Consider the following 6,161-nt stretch of genomic DNA (forward strand, 5'->3'; position numbering starts at 1 on the left):
CTTATTTATAACGTATGGATCAGTAACTCAGCTGTAAACCCTGCTGGTTCAACACGTGGGTAATCTTTGTGTTTAAACATCCCAAACCACTGTTTTAATTTTGAACAATAATGCTATCTCTCTTATTATTTTTAGCACTGCATACATATATATGTATGTGTATATATACTTGTTTGTGTTTGTGTATATGTATTTTAGTTGCAGAAAAGACGATCATTCCTTAGCTTGCCCTACCATATTTCTTTTTTTTTTTTTTTGTGAGGAAGATCAGCCCTGAGCTAACATCTGTTGCCAATCTTCCTCTTTTTGCTGAGGAAGACTGGCCCCGGGCTAACATCCGTGCCCATCTTCCTCTACTTTATGTGGGACGCCGCCACAGCATGCGTTGACAAGTGATGCATCGGTGCGCACCCGGGGTTCAAGCCCCGGGCCGCCAGCAGCTAAGCCCGCGCACTTAACCGCTACGCCACGGGGCCGGCCCCCTACCATATTTCTAACACTGACCAGGCTTTTAAATGTCTGGTTTTTAAGTACTTAGCAAGTTAATAGAGGCTAGAACACTGGAATTTTTTTAAAAAGAAACTAGCTTGCATACCCCTCAAATAACTTTTAAAACTGATATATACCATGTACATATTTGGCATTTGTCATCATAAGATTAAATACATACAAATTCAGTTTCTGACAATGGTAGCAAATGCAATTTTGTAAATACTGAAATTTTTAAATTAAATCGTTATGTACTTTTAATTGTATCCAGTGGAATCTGCGTACATCATAGGTATGAAGTACCTATGAAGTCAATTTGAAATTGACTTCAATTTGACCTATGATTGTCAATTTGAAAAAACACAAACAAGTTCTGCCTTCATGCTTGGGAATGTCACATTGTTTTTCTTTCCACTTGAATTTATATTTTAATTCCATTTCCACTGTAGAGTTTTATTCTAATGTAATGCATTCGTTAAAAATTTGAATCCACATTTCTGTGGGTGAATATTATTGGTTTCGTGCTGTGGTCAACAGAACAGAATGTAGAGCCGGATTTCTTGAGTTCAAATCAAGTTTTGCCACTTGCCAGCTGTGTGATATTGAGAAAGTTGCTCAACTTTCTGTGCCTAAATTTCCTCATCTGTAAAAGGAGGGGAAATGTTACATATCTCACGGAATTGTTGCGGGGACTAAATGAGTTCAGGTACGCACAGAAGTTAAAGGAGGCCGGGAAGGCAATAAGCACTACGTAAACGTTGGCTCTATTGTTAGTTAGACCAAAATAGGGTTCAGCATCTATTCTATTCCTCTCTTTCTGTTTTTACAGATTTAAGTGCTAATCAACCTTGCTTCACATAAAGAGGTAGATGACAGTGGAAGGACTTTTGGTAAATATTGTCCCTCAGATTTGAACTCCTTCCAATTTACATGCTAAAAAATTCACAGTGGTCTATCATCAAAACATCTTTTTAGGGTCCAGCCCGGTGGTGTACTGGTTAAGTTCGCGCACTCTGCTGCGGTGGCCGGGAGTTCACTGGTTCTGATCCTGGACGTGGACCTACGCACCGCTTGTTGGGCCATGCTGTGGCACGCGTCCCACATATAAAGTAGAGGAAGATGGGCATGGATGTTAGCCCAGGGCCGATCTTCCTCAACAAAAGGAGAATTTGCTGCAGATGTTAGTTTAGGGCTAATCTTCCTCACACACACACACACAAAACAAAAACCCCCCCATCTTTTTAATGCAAGGGTTGACAACCTGATAGGAACCTCTTTCAGTTTTGTTGAAAGCAAAGCATTGGAAATACCTGTTTTCCAAAATGTTTCTGAACTCGAGCTATTCACTCCTTCAATTTCTAGGAAGAATACTACATAAGGCTTCACTAGACTTGTCAGAAAGCTCTCAGAGCCTGTGACTCTTTCCTTTAGAGGCTCCAAGTTTAACTCAGTATTCTCAGAGAGGGTTGGGAGAAATGGAATAAATTTCCCTGCTACATCTTGGCCAACAAAATTTTTAATCAGCCTTATTAGTGGTATAATTTGCATAGAATAAAATTCACCAGTTTTAAGTGTAAGGTTCTGAGCATTTTGATAAATGTTTAAAGTTGTGTAACTACCACCAAAATCAGGATTTAGAATATTTCCATCACCCCAAAGTGTTCCCTCGTGCCTCCTGTAGTCGATTCCCTTGGAAGGTTCCTGGCTCTGATCTTTGTGTTAGTATGTTTTACTTCTAGTAACTGGGTAAATATCTAGGAGTGAGATTGCTGGGTTATGTGGTTAGTGTGTAACATTTAACTGTATAAGAAACTGCAAACTGTTTTTGAAAGTGGCCTACCAACAGCAATCTATGAGAGTTACTGTTTATATCCTCTGCTATCATCAGTAATTTTTCATTGTAGCTATTTTGTTGGGCATGCAGTGGTTTTACTTTGCATTTTTGTGGTTTTAATTTGCATTTATCTAGCTATTAATGATCTTGAGCGTCTTTTCATGTATTTATTTGCCATCGCCATGTGCTTATTTGCTTTATTGTCATTCTTTGCTGAAGTTTGTTCAAATTTTTTTCCTCATTTTTTAAATTGAGTTACTTACCTTACTATTGGGTTGTAAGAGTCTTTATATATTCTAGATCAATTATTTTTATAATGTGCTTTTTTATCACGTTTTAAATATATTTTTTAAAAACTTGGAGCTGCAGATGTAGCTCATCCAATTTATGGAAGATATCCTTCATATGCCCTAATTGTCAAAGCAAGGGGCCTTGTCAAACCAATCAGCTAAATCAGACTTCCTCTCTTGTCAGAAAAAGTTTCTGACTTCATTTTTTAATTCTAGCAAAAAAAAATCAATATGTTTCCCTGTGTTAATCACCTTACATCTGAATTCCAACTCCAAGATAGATAGGGTTCAGGTCATAAGTTTGTTATCTCTTAGATGAAAAAACAAAATTGTCCTCTTTCAATGTTTCTAACCAGTGCTCCTTCTTTTGCTGCCATAGGATTACCCTCAAGAGTGATGCTTTTTTTTGGGTAAATAGTTGGGGATGGAAGTGCCAGCATTTTAACTGAAATTTGTCTTTACTCCCACTCCACTTTATAGTATTTCTATATTTAAAATATTCCAACACAGGGAAAAATACCCATTTAAAAATTCTTAAATAAATGTGTATCCAATTAAAAAGATAAGAAGACTTTCTCGGACATCAATATTCTGAACTTTTTGTTTAGTTGGCGTTCAAAAGTCTTCCCACCCTGCACCAATGCCCCACAGTAAGATTAAGTAGATTAGATAATAGAAGATTAGAGAGTAAGGTGTTCCTTTTTTCAAGAAGGAGAACACTGCCAGGAAAGAGGAGGTGGGAAGGGGGAGTCCAGGACAACTCAAGCGTTGGGGCATTTCAAGCAGGGAACTTTTGGGAAGTTACACATATGGAAGTTGAAGAAATGGAAACTGATTCCCTATCCACTCCTGCATACCCCTTGGACAATTGCATGAACTCCCAGGAGTATTCATACCACAGTTTGAAGACTCTTGTTCTAAACTAATGTGGTTTTTGAAGGGGTAAATGTTAGAGAGACAATGGGATGTCAAATATTCTAGGAAAGATAATTTATTTCCTGCTGAAAGAGAGTGAGAGTTTCCTAAAGGGAGAACAGAGTGATGTCTTTGAGTAGTCAATGAGGTTCATAACCCGAATTTCTTCAAGTCTCGTTGATGAGAGATTTTAATGCACCAGCCCCATAATTGAAGTGTCTCTATATCTCTCTCTGTCTCTGTATCTGTCTTTCTCTCTTTGTCTGTCTGTCTCTCTCTCTGTCTCTGTCTCTCTCTGTCTCTTTCTCTATCTCTGTCTCTCTCTTTGTGTCTCTGTCTCTGTCTCTCTCTCTCTTTACATATATATTTTTTCATAGAAGGTGGGAGTGGTCTTATTTATAAGTACATATAATAATTTTATTATTATTTCAAATCAGTATCTTCATCACACCGTTTTTAAGAGTCTTTGATTAACGTTTCCCAATATGATTTTCTCAGGGACAACCTCAATCTGTATCAGTGGGAGACCTAATCATTAGAGTATTTAATTAAGAGTTTCTTTCAGGCACTTTTCAAAGAATAATTTAATATTTGAGAAACTCCACCTTATTTATATCTCTGGAGTTGAATACTGAATAAATCTTGACAGTTGTCACAAAGACTCAAATAGGCCAAACATTACAAAAATTAGTTTCATTTATTCAAGCCTTTAAAATAAAATGCTCATTTAATATGACACTTACAGAGGCAATAAAATACATAATTTAATCAGCTTTTCAAACTCATTTAAAAATAGAGAGCTGTCATTTTAAAAAGCTATTTTTCTTCCCTCTAGAACATTAGGAAAAAAAACACAACTCACAAGATACCACATCATGTAAGAAAGCTGAGTTCTGTCTCACTCACTTATCTTGATCAACAGGGAGGAAAACCTGCTTGCTACAGCTGCTGGCATCCAGGCCCTTGACTTTGGGTGTGTTGAAATTATGACATGAATTCAGTGTGTTTTTCCTGCACCTGCCTATTTTCTGTTTGATGAGGAAAATGTAGGAAGTACTTAACAGAGAGACTGAAAGTCTCCCTTTTGCACCATTAGAAGCGTATTCTTTGACACTTCCTAATAAGAAAATCTGTACCACCTCTCCCCTACTATCCTTTAGTAAAAATCCCTAGTCTCTTTTAATATATTTGTCTAATGGTGGAAAAATATAGGAGCCTTATTCAATTGTAAATGTGGACCTTGTATAAAAAGGTACACATGTTACAACATTTAAAAGCAGAATCCCTCACCCCTCTTTTGAAAGCTAAGTTAGGAGTTGATGTTCATGGTGCTGTACTGCTGAGGTGCACCACCAGGATCAAAACTCACATCACCCAAATGCAAAAGGCCCTTTGGAGCCTAAACATTTGAAAGGGAATGTATGAGGCAGTGAAAATGTCCAAATGGAAAATGAAACTAAACCACTATGAACTGAGTTAAGAAGATGCCCACATCTTGCTGTGGAATAAGGAAAGGGAAATTAAATTAGACGCATAATTGAGAACCCAACACTCGGCCAGTGGCTTTCCCCTTGGCATTAAACCCTGCTGCCAATGATCAAATCCTCCTTGCTTCCTCCTCTTAGACCTACTTACAGCATCCAAAAAACTTACTTGGCAATGCCCTTCCTACTTCTGGGGCTCTGGGCATGTCCTTTTGTTCCTCGAATACTGTTTAGCACTCACTTCCCCCATGGCTCCCTGACTTCATTTTTCTTATTGCTACTTACTTCTGCACATCTAATTGACTCTAGTCACCCATTGCAAGTGGGCTTCTGTTATTTGTGCTTTTTCCATGTTTCTCCTATTATCTTGTATTGCATTGAATTCACTCACTAGAGTAGTAGTGTTTCTTTCAATATTTCTGCAATCTTTGCACCTCTTGCCACCTCCCCACTCCATGCTGTCTATTGTAGGGTCTTCCTATGAATCAAATAGCTGTCATGTTAGCCAATGTGGACCCGCCTCATGCAGGCAAATCTTGAGGAAGTTCCTCTCCAGGGCTTGAAGAGCTCTTTGCCAAATTCAAGCCATTTGAAAGAATTCTGTTTTCCTAAAATATCTACTGGGTGTCATTGGACTCTGGAGACAGAGCAACCGATGTACAACATCCCTGATGAGTTATGGGCTTGATTGTAATTTGGTTATTGAATTCCATTTAGTAACTCTTTTATTTTTACTTTTGGACGATCTCTGGAGAAGGCTAATATTTTTTTTTAAATATAGGAAGTCATATATTTGCCCATGTTACATTACAATGTGATATAAATAAACAGGTTGCAATGTTTTCAAGATAGTAATTAATATGTCAGTGGAAGACATTCATTTCAGTCTTTTTATAATCATAAATACTGGAAAATTCTCAATCATTTTATAATAATAATTCATTGCCTCTATTAACATACAAAAAGTCAGGTTCTTATCTCTGGGTTATGAGATTCTGGGTAAGAATTCCATTCAGGAGTTACAAGGTTCTCAGTGCTACCTACGTCAGGTTTAGCCTGAGCTCTGAGGATATTTTGTTGGGCATATTACAAAGACTATATATATATATATTTATATACATATATATGTAAATATTTGTCACATTAAAG

Source organism: Diceros bicornis, chromosome 9 (assembly GCF_020826845.1).
Source record: "Diceros bicornis minor isolate mBicDic1 chromosome 9, mDicBic1.mat.cur, whole genome shotgun sequence".
NCBI classification, from domain to species: domain Eukaryota; kingdom Metazoa; phylum Chordata; class Mammalia; order Perissodactyla; family Rhinocerotidae; genus Diceros; species Diceros bicornis.